The sequence below is a fragment of the Plecotus auritus genome (assembly GCF_963455305.1).
Source record: "Plecotus auritus genome assembly, chromosome: 2".
NCBI classification, from domain to species: Eukaryota; Metazoa; Chordata; class Mammalia; order Chiroptera; family Vespertilionidae; genus Plecotus; species Plecotus auritus.
The window spans coordinates 174981765-174998443 of NC_137771.1; the positions used below are offsets into that span (position 1 = coordinate 174981765).

At 47.0% G+C, this 16679-nt stretch overlaps 1 protein-coding gene and 1 pseudogene across 2 annotated transcripts in view; one reads left to right on the forward strand and one right to left on the reverse strand.

Moving 5' to 3' along the window:
- The window catches only part of XXYLT1 (xyloside xylosyltransferase 1), a 162203-nt gene that overhangs the window by 14386 nt on the left and 131138 nt on the right, over positions 1–16679 (forward strand). The gene's annotated exons all lie outside the window — the stretch shown is intronic.
- LOC308242095 (cold shock domain-containing protein E1-like) lies at positions 7501–9798 on the reverse strand (annotated as a pseudogene). Its single transcript has one exon. The product of its transcript is annotated as a cold shock domain-containing protein E1-like (transcript).

Consider the following 16679-nt stretch of genomic DNA (forward strand, 5'->3'; position numbering starts at 1 on the left):
GCCCAGCCTTCGCCTGTGTTTTGTGTACATTGAATGGCTTTGCTTCATGCCTCACTGAATGGCTGCTGCAGAATAAAGCTGAGTGGGCCTCCTCAGGTGCAGGCCCCCGAACCTTCTAAAGGGCACCCACTGTCCCTTTGCCTGGCCCTGGTAGCCTCCTGGGCCTAGCCCATGTATGTGATGGGGGTGGTCCTGTAGAGAATCCTGCTGTTGTCTCATTTCCAGGTCTGCACCCTGTCAACCCTAGTCCTGCCATGTCTGTTACAAGGATCTCTAGGTGCCGGGGAGTGGATTCCCCTTATGTGAGCTGACCTATGCTATACACAGCTCTGAGGAATCCTGGGCTGTGGGGTGGGTGTGAGAAAGTGGGAGGAGAAAAGGCTTAGAGAAAAGTGGGCAGTTGGGAGCAGTTCCAGGGCCCTCTGAGAGCCCATCATGACCGGCTTCTACAGAGAGTATAAAGCCTAAACCTAAGGAACCATCATAATTTTTCCATGTCCCCTTTGCAGGCATACGTTAGGTGTGGTGGGGGAATTTGAGTCTCTGCTCATTTCACGTAACATGGGACACAACGTGGGGGGCATCCCATAAGCATTTTCCTGTCTTTCTGTCTTGTCTTGCGCTGACTGATTGTATGGCTGTCGTGTAAATTATTGTCACATTTCTTTTGTAAACTATTCTGTGGGTTTCTGAGTTTTAACACTAAATACCACTGAGAGCATCGCAGTGTGTATGGTTTTTTTCTTTTGAATTGCTCCCAGGAACCCTTCCTTGACTCTCCTCAAGGTACACTTGACAATCCTAAATGCTCCTGCACCACCAATTAATATGTGGAAGTCAGGACCCAGCAGTAATGCTCCTCGATGCTCACTCTCTTGCCTTTCTATTATAAAGAGTGTTGCCAGCTAATTTACATTGCATAGTCCTGCGTTCTCTCCTCTTATGTCGTATTTCATTTTTTAAAATGTTACTTTTAGTATTTTTATACATTAAATTCTGAGATATCAAAATATAGAAAAATTCAGAAAAAATGTAATAGACACTTATTTCCCTACTATATAGGTTAAACTTGAGCTAACATTTTGCCATATTTGCTTAGATACTTTTTAAAAAAGAAATAAAATATTATAGATTTACCTGAAGCCCACCCCTAATTCTTCTCTATCCTACTCCCTCCTGAGGTGTTTGTTCTCTATCACACACGAGAAGGTAGTGTGCTTTATGGAATTTGGGGTTTTGTACCTTTACTTTTACCACATATATGTGTGTCTATGAGGAATATACACTGAGTGGCTAGATTATTATGATCTCTGAACGCATAATAATCTGGCCACTCAGTGTATATCCTATATAATCAAAGGCTAATATGCAAATTGTCCCCTCGACCAGGAGTTCGACCAGCAGGCTGGCTGGCCAACCACCCGTGTCCCCTCCCCCTGGCCAGGCTGGCTGGACCCCACCCATGCATGAATTCATGCACCGGGCCTCTAATATATATATGTGTGTGTGTGTGTGTGTGTATATACACACACACACATATATACACACACACACACACACATACACACACACACACATATACACACACACATGTTGAGTGGCCAGATTATTATGCGTTCAGAGATCATAATAATCGGGCCACTCATTGTATATTTCATTGCTTTGTGTATTTTAAGCAGTTATATAAATGATCTCATATACCATCCTCTTGGTATTTCTTCCATATTGATACATGTAGGTCTTTGGTCCTTGTCACTGCTGTGTAGGATTTTGCTATGGGTAGAGCTCAGTTTATGCATTGTCCCTCTGACAGATGGCAGTGTTTTGCCATCACAAACACTGCTTCAGTGACCGTGCAGGGACACATCTGTGTACACACAGGTACCTGGTTTTCTCCAGGTTCCACACCTGCAGGAGCATCTCTGGCCTGGGTGTAAGCATCTATCCGAGAGCTTGCTAAGCTCTTATCTAGCCCGGTGGCTTCTCGCGTACCCACATTCTCCCAAGCATTGGTATAGACCCCTTTTCTTGGTATGGGTCCTGCTGCCTTGTGTCAGGAGGCAGTACCTGGAGGGCAGCTTGAGAATAGGATAGGGGGAAACTGAGGGCAAACTTGAGTGTTCCTTAGCGCCACTACAAGCTCCTGGTTGTGTAGAGACATGGACCAGTCTTCTTAGCATTTTCAGAATCTCTGTAGGTGAGGAGAGGGAGGACGGTGGCTCCAGCTCAAGGAGGAGTAGCCTTTACTCAGGTCTTGACTCAACCCCTGGGGCTGTGTGAGACGGCGTGGGCCCTGGCTTTGCAGCCGGCTCTCCCAGTGACCTGCTGTGTAACCTGATGCTGGGTTGCATCAGTGACTTGTATGGCTTCTTGGCTCTACATGTGTTGCTCACCCACTTCTTTTACTTTTTTTGATTAGCAAAGTGGTCCCACTTTCCTGGCCACGGCTGTAGGCTGAGCCTTGGGCAGCTGGCAGGTCACAGTGGGCAGCTGTGGCCTGGCTGTCTCCTCCCTGTGGCCTGAAATGTGAAGGGGTCTGTGTTTTCATACAGCTCGAGGGAAGGGCCTCAGATCTCGGGGCTTATGGCCCAAGCTGATTAGTGCTGGCAGAGGGGGAGCCAAGGGCTGCTGCTGGCCCTCAGGGGACGCTCAGGAAAGCCAGAGCAAAGGAGCACGGTGCTCTTAAAGACGAGCATTTTTAAGGTCCATGTAACCCCATCTAGTATTGCTGCCAGGTGAACCTTCATTGAGTCGGTGTTTACTGTGTGCCTGAGAGGTGCCAGCATGGTCCCGGGACACTGATACACACTGTCTGTATCAGTGAACGACAGAGACAGAACGGGTCAAAAATCCCTGTCCTGGGCTGCTTCCATTCTGGAAGGAAGAGGCTTAGTACGCCATAAGCGTCTATAGACCTTTCATAAATAAATTCAAAATATCGTGGCAGTTAACTGGTTAAATGAGCCACTATCATTTGTCTACTGTGCTGCTTGGGACACAGTGAAGTAGCGGCTCAAAAAGGGTCAGGTTTCATTTCATCTCTCTGTTGTTCCATGATAAGCAAATAAGTAAATTATATAGCGTCCCAGGAGGTGAGTAAATCACAGGTGTGTTAGCAGGGTAAGAGGCATCTGCAGTGCGGGGCGATGGCGATTTTTCATTGTATTGGTGGGGACACTGTTAGTGAGGCTTGAAGGAGTTGGCCAGGCAGCTCCTGAGAGAGTATCTGGGTGGTGGGAGCAGCAAGGGGAAGGCTGGGATGGGGGGCGCCTGGCGTGTTTTAGGAGCAGCAGCGAAGCCAAGCAGCAGAGGAGGAGGCTGGGGAATTAGGCAGGAAAGGGTGGCAGAACTGGCAGGAGGAGGCCAGATCCAGGCCAGGCCCAGGGAGGGTTCTGGCTTTGACAGAGGGCTGGGCTCAACCACTTCTGGGTTTTGAGTAGAGAAGGGCCACTGGCCACTGTGTGGGAGATAGAATGCAGGGAGATCCGTCTTAGCCCAGGGGGACAGGATGCTGGCTTGTGGGGGTGGAAAAGTAGGGGGATTCTGGACCCATCCAGGAAAAGGGCCTTAATAGTTTAGAGCAGTGGTCGGCAAACTCATTAGTCAACAGAGCCAAATATCAACAGTACAACGATTGAAATTTCTTTTGAGAGCCAAATTTTTTAAACTTAAACTTCTTCTAACGCCACTTCTTCAAAATAGACTCGCCCAGGCCGTGGTATTTTGTGGAAGAGCCACACTCAAGGGGCCAAAGAGCCGCATGTGGCTCGCGAGCCGCAGTTTGCCGACCACGGGTTTAGAGGAATGAGCAGGTTTTCTACACTAGAGTTTATTCAGACATGGACTGTAGCCTCAGGGGGCAGATCTGGGTTTGTAGTAGACATAGTCAGGGGCTCTGCCCCTGGGAGGGAGTAAGATAGGAGAGAGGTGAAGTGGGGCCAGTCCCCAGTGACTGAGAGGTTGTTTGCATTCTGGAATCAGAACGGCCTGGGCTCAGATCTGAGCTTTGGCCATCTACCAAGTCACGTTGGACAGGTGACTTCACCTCTCTGGCCACGGCCACCTTTACTCTGAAGCACAGAAGTCATGGTGAGAATCCCATGAGCTCATGTTTGCCTGTGCTGCTGCCTGACACACATTTTGTTTTATTTCTCTGTGGTCCCACGATGAACACGTGCCAGTGCCCAGCGTGGTGGGGCCTAGAGAAGTGCGGGGTCTGTAACACGGGCCCAGGAGGCTGCCTTAGCCTGAGGTTACAGGAAGGGGATTAGTGGGGCCGCTTTAGACAGGAATCAGTAGAACCGGTTCTGACGTCAGCCCTGTGACCTTGGGGAAGGTAGGGCTCAGTCTGTGAACACCTTCTGGCGGCCAGTTCGGCATTTGGCATTTTAAACACATCATCTCACCTGCAACAGAAGGTGATGGAAGGAAACAGAGTCTCAGAAGTCAGGTCATCTGAATGTTTCCTTCATGGTGTTTGCCAGCATCCTAGAACTGCCTGCAGTATTACCTACTTAATATATAGTTTCAACGGACTCACCTTCCCCCCCTCCTTTTCCTTAGCCTCTCCTTAGGTAATACTAGTACCTGTGAAATCATAGTTCTAAAGTACTTTTGCTAATTATTCTAGTATTTTATATCTTACCTAATAGTAGACAAACATGTAAAATGACGGTACCTCCGCTACGCCCACAACCAATCAGGAGTGAATATGCAAATTAACCTGACAAAGATGGCGTGTTAATTTGCGTATGCAGGCATGGAGCAGCCTGGCAGGGTGGGGCGCCTGCTATAAGGGGAAGGGGGGGCGGAGGGAGCTACAGGAGCCATGCTCCGGCCGGGAGCGAGAACTTGCAGGCTCCCAGGTGGCCCGGGAGCGAGGACTTGCCTGGGAGCGAGGACTTGCAGGCTCCCAGGCAGCCGGGAGCGAAGCCAGGGGAAGGAAGGCCTATTCTTGCATGAATCTTCGTGCAGTGGGCCTCTAGTATTAAAATAAATCCATAAGTATTAAAATAAAATGGCTGGTCTGTGTGCCTCTTAGAAGTCCTTTTGTACCATTCCATAGGTTTGTACCAAGGGGATGTTTTGTGATACCTAGGACAGTGGGCAGCCTCAGACAATGACGGAGACTGTACTGGAGTCTGACTGGTCTGAACTCCGCAGTGTGCTCCGGGGCCAAGAGCCAGTGGGGACTGGGCCAGTATGGACTGCGGCTGGGCCAGGCTTCTGGGGGAGGGGGTATAGGGTGTGGGGCAGGCCACCTTCCTGCCTGCTTGGACCAGGAAGGCCCTGTGGGTGTCACTTGTAAAACTGCAGCTTTCTTTGGGAGGTCATAGGTCATGAAAGATTACTACACAGAAAAGAACAAATCAAGGAATCTGGTAAAGACCTGACTGACCTACAACTCTGGACTCTTGGTGAGGAGGTAGACCAGCACAGCGTATGCTAAGGTTTCACAGTGAAGCCAGGGTAATGCAGTTCCCCTCTCTTTCGTCTCTCTTCCTTTCCCTCTTTTGTCTCTCTCCAATCATTTATCCTTTGTGGTGGAACATATTATTTTGTAGAAAATGGCCTTCTATGGTCAGGAAAATTTAGCATTAAATGTAAAAAACCAAAACCTCATAATTTGTAAAAGAGGTGAATTAAGAGATTATTATACTCACTATGTGAGGACTGATAATTTTAAAAGTAATCACTTGGAAGGAGACTTGAGTTGGGATGGTGAACACACAATACAATATACAGATGATGTATTATAGAATTATATACCTGGAACCTGAATAATTTTATTAACCAATGTCACCCCAATAAGCTCAATAATATAAAACAAAAACAAAAAACAAACTAACAAAAAATGATCACTAAGTATTCTTCAGTGAGTGCTGGAAAAAGGCAGGGAGCGAGTGAGTGCATTTGTTTCTAAGGATGACTGCTCAGTGTAGAGGGATGGAACGGAGCCTGGGAGGTGGGGCAGCAGGGCATGGGTGCCGGGTGAAGCTGACGTGGGCTGTGAGAGTTGGATGCAAAACCATGCTATAGGAAATATGGATTCATGCTTGTGGAACCCTTCAGCTATGCCAAGAATATCTGGAAGGTGTGGTCCACAGTCTGATGTCACTGTTAACTGGTCATGAATACTTAGAGAGTCTGGAAGATTATCACAGACCTTTTTTATTGCCCTCATTTTTTTTTAAATCCTCATTCGAAGATATTTTCCCATTGATTTTTAGAGAGGGTGGGAGAGAGAGGGAAAGACAGAGAGAAACATTGATGTGAGAGAAACACATCGATTGGTTGCCTCCTGTATGAGCTCGGACCAGGGCTTGGGCCAGGGAGGAGCCTGCAACCAATGTACATACCCTTGACCAGAATCAAACCTGGGACCCTTCAGTCTGCAGGCCAATGCTCTATCCACTGAGCTAGGGCAACCCCTCACTTTTTGGAGTTGCATTTTGGTTCATTCATAAGCAGCCTCGGAGAAGCATCTGAGCTACTCTCTCGGTCTTTCCCCACCCCTCTCAACATTTGTCTTTTCTCAGATTCTTCCTTGCCCTCCAAGGACATGGCTCCTTCCCAGTAGTTTGCCATAGTTCCTGTGATCATCCTGGAAATTCCCTTGGAGGGCCCAGGACATCACAGGTGTTCAGAGCGGAGCACCTGTAAGGCACACCAACCTTTTTTCTTGGTTATTCTCCTGTATACCCAACCTCTATGTGCTGTTGTGCTAACAAGGTCTCTCTTACCATTGGAGGTGAGAAGGACAAGGACAGGTGAGGGGAAGAAAGTTGGTGCAGCCACACTGGGCACTCAGAGGCCATGTGTCCCGTTCCTTAGCCTGGGCTCTCCCCTCCTCCAGCCGTTGGTGGCCTGCTTGTCCTTAGGGCTGGTTGCTTAATTGCTTTGTTGGGGCCTCTTGATTCAACACAGAGGGAGGTTTGAAAGGGGAAGGGGGCTTATCTTTGCCATTTATTTTCTCTTCATTACAGGCAAGACACTAAAACTTCGGGATAGATGGAGGAGCTGGAGAGACCAACCTGACATCTTTCCCCCACAGGCCCCTCTTCCCCCAGAGCAAATAGACACAGATCCTTCAGCTGCTCCTCAGTAAAATGATCTGGACTTTTTGCCACATTGGTCTCCTTTGGACACCCTCTATAAGTTTTCCCATAGCCTCCTGCAGTCTGATTCCTAGAGCTGAACCCAGCCTTTACCCGGAGGCAGTCTGACCTAGGGGGGACATCTGCCACTTCCCTTTTCAAAGTGTCTGCAATAAAATCACTTGGGATAGTTTTTATTTTTTAAAAATTTTAAATGGTTTTCTTAAATGTATTTATTTTTTTAAAACATAACATGAAGAAGGTGTTAAAAACTGATGTAATAGCTCAGTAGAATAAGTATTCCAGATTTTTGGGAGGGATGAAGAGGGAGATATTCAGAACCCTTCACCAGAATCTCCCCAACTTGATCATCGGGGATTAATGATGTGCTTTGTGGATGTGGTTAGTCGGTGATACCAGCCTGACAGATCTCTCTTACTACACCAAATCCCATTGAGGTATCTGGTCCCCTTGGCTGACAAAGAACCATTAGGTGAGAAGCACTGGCAACATCCAGAGTGATGTTCTTCAAGCGATTGACCAACCTATCAGGTCATGGAGCTGCAACAGCCTTGGGGCCCTCGCAGACTCGCCACACATTACAAGTGCTGCACTTGCCAGTGCGCTGATTAAGAATCACTGAGAATTCCACCTCATTTCCAGCCTGTAGCTCAATGCCATCCTGAACGTCTTTCACACGGAAAAAGAGCTTCTTGCTATCTCCTCCTTCATCGTTAATGAAGCCAAACTGATCTTTCACACACTCCACAGTGGCCCTACGCAGAGGTGTGATGTTGTACACCATAGTCTGTGCATTTTGACTCAGGACACACCCTTGGAATTTGACACTTTCCCATTTCTGCAGGCAATCTCCTTTGTTGGCCATTCCAACTATGCCAAATGGATAGACCTCACCTTTCATAACCCCTTTCTCCACAATCTCAATCGTTCCTTGGTATTCAGTCTGTGTTGGATCAACACTTCTCAAGGGGCAAATGACTTTACCAGAGTACATGTAGGATCTGCTTCTTCAATAATGCCATTCACCGAGTGTGTTTTGTTGACTTTTTCTGCACTGACTTTGTTGCTTTTGCCTTTGGACCAGTTGTACTTGACCATGTTCCCAAGTTCAAGTCTATCGACATCACCAGAGAACTCACTGTAATGTAAATAGATTTCCTTATCCTGATTGGCTGTTTCAATAAATCCAAAATTATCCTTCAGAGTTGCCACATAACCCAAGAGCCTCTTGGAGTTAGAATTACAACCTGAAAGTCACACACAGGTTGCAGTCTGTTTCCAGGCCTCTGTTTGTCACTAACACTTAATTCAAGCATATCCCCTATTTGAGAAGAAGTAGATCCATCCTCATCCTTGGCTTGAAAAGCAATAGTCAGTTTCACTCCACAATCATCATAAGCACTACCATCCTAAGCTCCCTTTTCCTTGCCTTTATTTGGGCTAGTGGTTTTAGGATTGGAAAAAGTGGCTTCTTTTTCTACAGTGCCCAGAAAACGATGATCTGAATGGGAATGAAATGAAACTATGCTCTTGGTAAGTTTTTTAATCCTAATAGCATGATTTCTTTGGGCAGAGAGCATATCAGGAACCACAGTAAAGCCTACTTCTTCTGCAATATAGAGCTCGTTCCCATCCAGAATCTCAATAGAGTGGAAGAACATACATGCATCATGATCCACACACTTGATGAAACCAAAACCATCTCTCATGGCAGCAGTTACACCCATTTCTCTGGCTTCATTAGTGAACTGAAATGTATTTGATAGAACTTCTATGTTGCTTGCTCATTCTCATTTGTCACACCGATCTGTTGAAATATTAAACCTAACATGGTCACCTTCCAACAGGGTCACCTTGGATTTTGTATCTTTGTCTCCAAGGGGAAGTCCTTTAGGAATCACAAAATTAACTTGAACGTCCTGACAATGGGTCATTCTGGTTTTTACTGGTAACTTTTGGGATTACTTTGGCTATAGTTCCTTCAGAATGTTCAAAGCTGATATCTTAATAAATGACTGTTCCTTGAGGCAATAGTCTGACATCTGTTGCAACTTCTTTACCATTTCTGCCCTTGATTGTGAATTCCACCTCATCTCCAGGGTGTAAGGCTTCTAAGTCACTCTTAAATTCACTATAGTGAAAGAATGTCTCTTTTACAGCATCACCTCTTTCAACAAAGCTAAACGCCTCCTTCATGGTACAAACTACTTCCTGACAGCAGGCTTGTTTCTTCTTCAACAGCATAATGTTTTGAGCACTTACAAGCACCCGTTTGTTTATTGTTACCAATTACAAAATTTATTTTATCTCCGGTTTCCAACTGAATGTTCCCTTCCTCGTCTTCAGGGGTGTAAGTCTGATAAAACACTTCTTGTCCATTCATTCGGCCTTCAGGAAGGATTTCTTGCTTTATCTTCACCAGTTTAACAGCAATGTGTTTCCCAGTCCTCTGGTCAGATGATACTTCGAATTCAACATCATTACCTACTTTTAAGTCCTGCAGGTTGCCATTATTCTGTGAACAGTGGAAGAAAAGTCTAGCTTGACGTTCTGAACACTGAATAAATGCGTAAGAGGTTAGTAGTTTTTCAATAACCCCAGTTTTGCGCAGTGCTGCTGAAGTACCATTGGGGTACCCATTGCACCCATTACTGTGGAGAGGGTTTGGATCAAAGCTCATCTCTCAGTGATAATCAAATACAAATATTGCACTTTCAGTAGTATTTGCTGATCCTTCTTTTTCAGCTCATGTTTCAAAGGATGGAGAAAGTTGCTAGTATTAAGAAAAAGAAAAAGAATGAGAGAAAATGATCTATCAAGCTAATAAAGAATACAACGGCTGCCGCACCAGGCAATCTCGCAGCACAGCCCTGAAGAAAACAAAGACTGCTAGCAGTGTTGGGGAGTGCTCTTGAGTAGGCACAAACTTCTTGTTTCAGATCAAGTGCTGTGTCTTCAACTTAAGTGTGCTCTTCTTTGGTCTTGTTGGTTGTTCTTTGCCTGATCTGAACTTGAAGCAGCAGTTTCAGGTGGTAAAGTCTGTTCTGTTACACTTCATACCCACAGCTCACCTCCCCTCTCCAGCACCACCATAAGCAGCAGGGCCCGGTACGTAGGAATAAATCTCGTTTCTCTCGTGAGAGTTGCAGGCCTGGGCTGGTTTTTATTTTATTTTTTCAACCATAGAATCTTTTATTTTTTAATTTTTATTTTATTTTTATTGATTTCAGAGAGGAAAGGAGAAGGAGAGAGAGATAGAAACATCAGTGATGAGAGAGAATCACTGATCGGCTACCTCCTGCATGCTCCACACTGGGGTCAAGCCTGCAACCCGGGCATGCACCCTTGACCAGAATTGAACCTGGGACCCTTCAGTCCTCAGGCTGACACTCTATCTATCCACTGAGGCAAACCAGCTAGGCCTGGGGTGGTTTTTAAATGAAGATTCCTGAGCCTCACCCTAGACACTGGCTCAGAGTGCCCGGGCTGGGTCAGGACCCAGGAGTCTGCATTTTATAAGAGTCCCCAGCGAGAGCCTTGGATCCAGGCCACCCTCCTGGTTGTTTCCTGTTGGTGTTGGGCCCTCCATCATCTGTCTGGGCGGCCTTCCCACAGGTGTGGGCCTGCCTCATGTTACATTCTTCCTCGTCCTACTCTACCCTGCTCATATCAAGGTTTCAGAGAACTGGAACATGGCTCATCTCTGATGCAGTGTTGGGAATCTGGTAGACGTCCTAATGTTAACTGCAGATCCGGTTAACTGCAGGTGCTGCAGAAAGTGTGAGTTGGAGATGAGGGGGAGGAGGACCAGACAAGGTGTGAGGATGGCAGGAAGTGCTGTAGCTTTTGAGCTGTTAGTAAAGTGAGGATGGGTGTTGGAAATTAGTTTGGAAATTTGACGGACAGGTTTCTTTTTTCCTCTTCAGCTGCTTGTGGTTCTGCCTGACAAAATGGAATTATATCTAGGACAGCGGTCGCCAACCTTTCGGACCTCACAGACCACCGTGGTCCACGGACCACTGGTTGGCGACCGCTGCTCTAGGATGTCTTGCCGAAGTGAGAAAAGTCACATTACAGAGGGGCCCAACCTGTGGATTTGTATTTTCCTTATAAAAATCTATACATCAATGGTAATTTTTAGCTTTCTTATTTGAAACCAACAAATTCAGAGCATTTTTTATTTATCCTGGGAGATTTTTGGTTTTAAAGAGAGAGAAACTTACTGGAGGTGGTCAAGAAGCACAGATAAGTGATATCATTCAGTCATCTGTCTGTCTGTCTATCTATCTATCTATCTATCGCTTCCTAGTCCAGGAAAACTTCATTTAAGGAAACACCTTTGAAGATACAATTTCAGGAATAACATTAAAATATAGGGCATAGTTACTCTGATGCAGCTTGCAGGTTGGGTACAAAATTTATTAGGCAACAGCTCCTAGTGACAAAGTGAGATATTGCAGCCCAGCCTTACAGACGTTCTAACCAGCAGGTTAAAGGTGACAAGAAGACTCGTATTCCTGAAGGTTTAGAATAAACCTCATGGGGAAGAAATTCCTCTCCTTTGGGTAAAGGTTGGGTTGGGAAGTATGTGACACACCTAGGGACACTGTGTCCTGGAGCAGGTTGTCCTGTTGCCTTGTTCTCTCTGGATGCTTTTACCCCTGCTCATCTGTTTGCTCATGCCTTCTTACAATAAGCATTTGCTGAGCTTCCACTGTGTGTGCAGCCTTGCTAAAGCTGGATGCATAGCAGTGAGCAAGACAGACAAGGTCCCTCTTTCATGGTGCCTTACGGGCTGGTTGGCCTGGGAAGAGGCAGGTGGTAAATGACTAGACACTTAAAAGTATGTCGGGTGGTGACAGTGCTATGGAGCAAATAAATCTGGAAATGGAATAGCCAGGAGGGGGTGTGTGTGTGTGTGTGCGCGCGTTCGGGGGAAGATCTCAGGAGTTGACTGACACCTGAATCACTTGAAGGACCTAGGCATCCGAAGATTCTGGGAGGATCCTTCTGCAAGAGGGAACAGCCAGTGCAAAGGCCCTGAGGTGTAAAAGTGTTTGGCATGCTTGTCGCATTGAAAACGGCCAGTCTGTTAGGTTTTTCTTGCATTTATAGTGCAAGTAGATGAGAAAGTAATCTTTTCCTCCAGAAAAGCATTTTTCCTCCAGTTCTTATTGGAATTGATTACTAATATCACATAGCTTAGGAATGCACTTTTGGGAACTGACCAGCCTGTGGTGGGGCCCACTCTGTTCTCATCCACAGCCTCAGAGCAGCCACTCTGTGATGCTTGTTCAGGAATGCTGTGGGCAGGGGGATGGTGGGAGACCCGCTCTCTCCAAGAAGGCACAAACAGCTCCTTTTTGGGAATGTGCCAAATACTTGTCAGGTCCCTGACAACCTGCCCTGCTTCTTGAACTGAAGGAGGCCTTTCCTCCTGTCTTCCCCGGTGCCCGGCCAGGCTGGAGGAGGTTTATGTGCAGGGAACCAACACAGGGGACATGTTATTTCTAATTGTGAGGCAGATATCCTCACTTAGTGACTTTTTCTGATATATTAGCACCTCTTTAATAAAAATTGTGTTTAATCTACCTACTAGTTTGGACTGTTTTAGTAATTTTAGAAGCATGATTTGCAAATAGCTACTCCATGTTAAGCATGAAGAGTGTGGGAGGAACCTTCTGGTTGAGAACTGGGCAGCCCCTAGTGGGGACCAGAGTGGGGACTGAGTGTAGGAGGAGGCAGGACCTGGACCACCTTCCATCCTAGTCAGAGCACCTAAGAGCCAGGCAGCTCCGTTTATTGGTATGTGGTATCTTGGGCTCTTTATTACAGAATGTATTCCTTTCTCAGATCTAGGTATTCTTGCATGGAAAAGGCATTTTAATTGCATTAGAATGGGATGATTATGTCAGCTGTGCTTTACTGAGCTCCTACTACAGTCCTCATAAAAGCCCTATGAGATGGGCACCATCTTTCCCACTTTATAGAGGAGGTAGAGTTTAAGTAATTGACCCAGGTTGTCAGGCAGTTAAGTGTTGGAGTTAGTATCTAGAACTGTGAACCCCTTGCCTGCCTGTGTTTGACTCAGAAGGCACCCATTTCCCATCGCTGGCATGATTTCAGCCCAAGCTGGGTGCCCATAGACTTGGGGTGATAGCTCCACTGGGGGCGGGGGGTGAGTTTGTCTACCCATGCCGTTGATGATGGCACACTTTCTTGGCGAGTCCAGACGTTGCCGCAGAATCCTTCCTACCCAGTGTTCCAGGCAGCCCCTCAGGGCAAGTGGACGCCTGTTTGCTGTTCCCGCAGTAGATGGGTTCCAGCATGCGGAGGGTGCGCCAGGAATGTTAGGTGTGGGTAGGTTTCCCAGAGTTTTTCACGGTCACTCTCCTCTTCGGCAGCTTTTCCAGGGACAGCCTCTGGCCGAGCTCTGCTGTCTGTGGCTGGAGGAGCTGTTGTTCCTTAAGTGGCATTAGTGTTTCCTGGAAAACTGGCGTTTCCCTGTGCGCTGGGCCAGCTCCTGCCACCTCCCTTCTTGGCTCTTCCAGAGCATGGCGCGGTCTGGTTCCCAGCGGGGCACGTCGAGTGATCAATGCGTTTTCTCCACCAAGTTGAGCTCAGGCTTGGCATGGCTTTAGGTCCCCGGTGAACGTTGAGGGGAGCAGTGGCCTGGTTCTTCAGACCTTCTGCGCCAGCACGCCCGGGGCCAGGCTCGCAGAAATGCCCGCCCGTGCTTCTGGCTGCTCTGGCCCCCTGTGCCGGGAGTGTTGGGAATGGGCTGTGCATGGTGGCTGTGAGGCAAGCCTTTCCCTTCCCCCATCCCCACCTTGCCCTTTATTAAAAGAGTCGATACTTTTCAAAATCTCACATTACACACTGTCCTCTCAACTGCATGCTTTACTTCGGACAGCAAAGGACAGTTGGAGAACACCTTGGCCTGAAACAACCTGTCATTACTGAATTTGGGTGCTTCTAGAAGTCACATGGCAGCATTCATTAAGACGAAAAGGAGGCAAAGAAATGTAACAGATTTAGTCATTATTCCCGGGGTTTTGATCTCATAAGTATAAATGTGGAATATGGATATAAGTGAGCCTCTAAAAATCACTTAAAGGAAGGTAGTAAGTGGCTACAAATATATGATTATAGGCTTATGATAAACCCAACTGCCTTAATGATATATGAACATGGGTTCTTGTGGGATGGGATGCCATTTCCAATGACAACATCCTACCTAATTTCACATGGAGCTGTAGCTAACATCTTAAATGGATGACCAGGATGATGTGTTCCGGAAAACTGCCTGGATGACTCAGCTGGATTCTGGGGTTGGAAAGGCCTTATGGGTGAGGATGCACATGAAGAGTTCAAAAAGAAGTAATTTTATTAGCTGGGTGTTGGAGAAATAATATTTTATGATTAATATTTTCATTTTAAATATACATATAAATGAATATATATATATGTTACAAATAGTGATTTGACTTTTTAATCTATTTCCCTAACGATCACATAGCCTGTAAATAAACGATCAGGGAGTTTACTTAGCCCTGGCCGGTGTCGCTCAGTTGGTTCAGAGTCATCCTGTGCACCAGGGGTTGCCAGTTTGATTCCTGGTCAAGGGCACATTCCCAGGTTGTGGCTTGATCCCCTGTAAGAGGGGTATAGGAGGCAGCTGATCGATGTACTCTCATTGATGTTTCTCTCTCCTGGTCCTTCTCCCTTCCTCTCTCTCTAAAATAAATAAACTATTCTTTTTCTTTTAAAATATGTTTTTATTGATTTTTAAAGAGAGGAAAGGAGAGGGATAGAGAGCTAGAAACAGGGATGAGAGAGGAGCATCATGGCTGCATACACCCCTACTGGGGATCGAGCCCGCAACCCTGGCATGTGCCCTGACCGGGAATTGAATCGGTGACCTCTTAGTTCCTGGGTTGACTGCTGAGCCACACCGGCCGGGCTAAATAAACTATTTAAAAAAAAATCACATAGTCAAGGTGGTGCAAACCACTCTTTTGACTCTCATTGGCCAATTGCCTTCACTATGGGAGTCACCTTATATTCCTGGTTTTCTAGGTTACATGGTAATTCTTTTTGCCGCCTCTGATGTGAGGGATTTGAAAGGGAGAAGGAACAGAGGGAGGGTGGCATTTTCTCTGCCCCTCTCCCTCTGTTTTTCTCTTTTCCCATTGCTCTTGCTTCTTTGCGCCTTCCTGGCACTAGACCCTGGGCAGGGCGGCGGCCTCAGAGTGCCAGACTCTGGCCTTGCCCTTGGGAGATCACGGTTTGCAACCTATTTTAGACATTGGGTGGCCTGAGTGTTGTGATTCACACTAGCAGTGTCTGTGGTTTGCTTTTTGCTGCATAACGTGTACTCCATGGAACATATTAATTTACTTTAAGTAGATTTATTATATGAAATTTTCATTGGAGCAGGCTTTACCGTACAGCATTTAGAACAATGTACTAAGTACAGTTTGTCCTCATAAATCCATTAATGCTGATGGGATGTAATTGGCTCCTGTGAAACTTTGGGTGAGATGGGGGCTTGAGTAGGGGGGAATCTGGCTGCTGAAATCTCTGTCTCTCTTGTCTTGGCTGTGGCAGGCCCTGCTCGGGGTGTGTGTGTGTATGTGTGTGTGTGTTTATACATATCCATTCTACCCTTTTTTAATGAGTGCAGAGCCTTCCAATTCTGTGAGAGCCCTCTTGTCAGCTCCAGTTTCTTGTAAAATTCTAGGTACCAGCAGTGGTTTGGAAGTGTAATGAGGCTCACAGGGAAAAGCTGGCTCGTGAGTGAAGACTGATGTGCGAGGAGAGGGATTCAGGGACCGTGGAGGGAGGTGGGGGCAGGATGCCAGCACTCAGGACTAATAAGGGCAGCGTGGCAACCCCTGAGCAGGTGCTTTCTCTGCCTGTCCCAGGTAGTCCTAACAGCCACCATAGGAGGTAGGTGTTATCATTTCTGTACTTGAGGCTCAGAGAGGTTTAGTAAGTTGCCCAAAGTGCAGTTCATTTAGTTCAGCAAACGTGTACTGATTTGTGGCCTGCCATGGGGCCAAGGACCGGGCGCAGGGCACAAAGCAGTCACAGCTTCTGGCCTCAAGGAGTGCCCATAAGCGGATAGAGAAGCAGACCTGCAGAGGAGCCAGGCAGGGAGGCGGAGCCTCCCCTGTGTGATACAGGGTGCACACGAGGGCGTGATAAGTTGTGGGAGGCTGTGCAAAGGCTGGGGTAGGTGTCCAAGCAAGGCTGGAAGACTGGATAGGAGTTTATCAGGCAGATGGGGGCTGGCAGGAAGGGGTAGGGCTGGGAGAGGGGGCTCCAGACAGTTCGAAGAGCTGGTACAAATATGCAAGGACATAGGACACCACGCTGTGGTGGGCAGGATGAGGACTGCTGCATATAGTTCTGCCCCATCCCTGAAGGAGGGAGGGTGGGAAGGGTGGATAGCCAGAACCACTAGTGCAGGGCCTCATGGGCCGTGCTGGGAAATTAGGACTATAACCGAGGGCCATGAGGAGCCGTCGGAGGATGTGAAGCCAAGGAAAGAGAGAA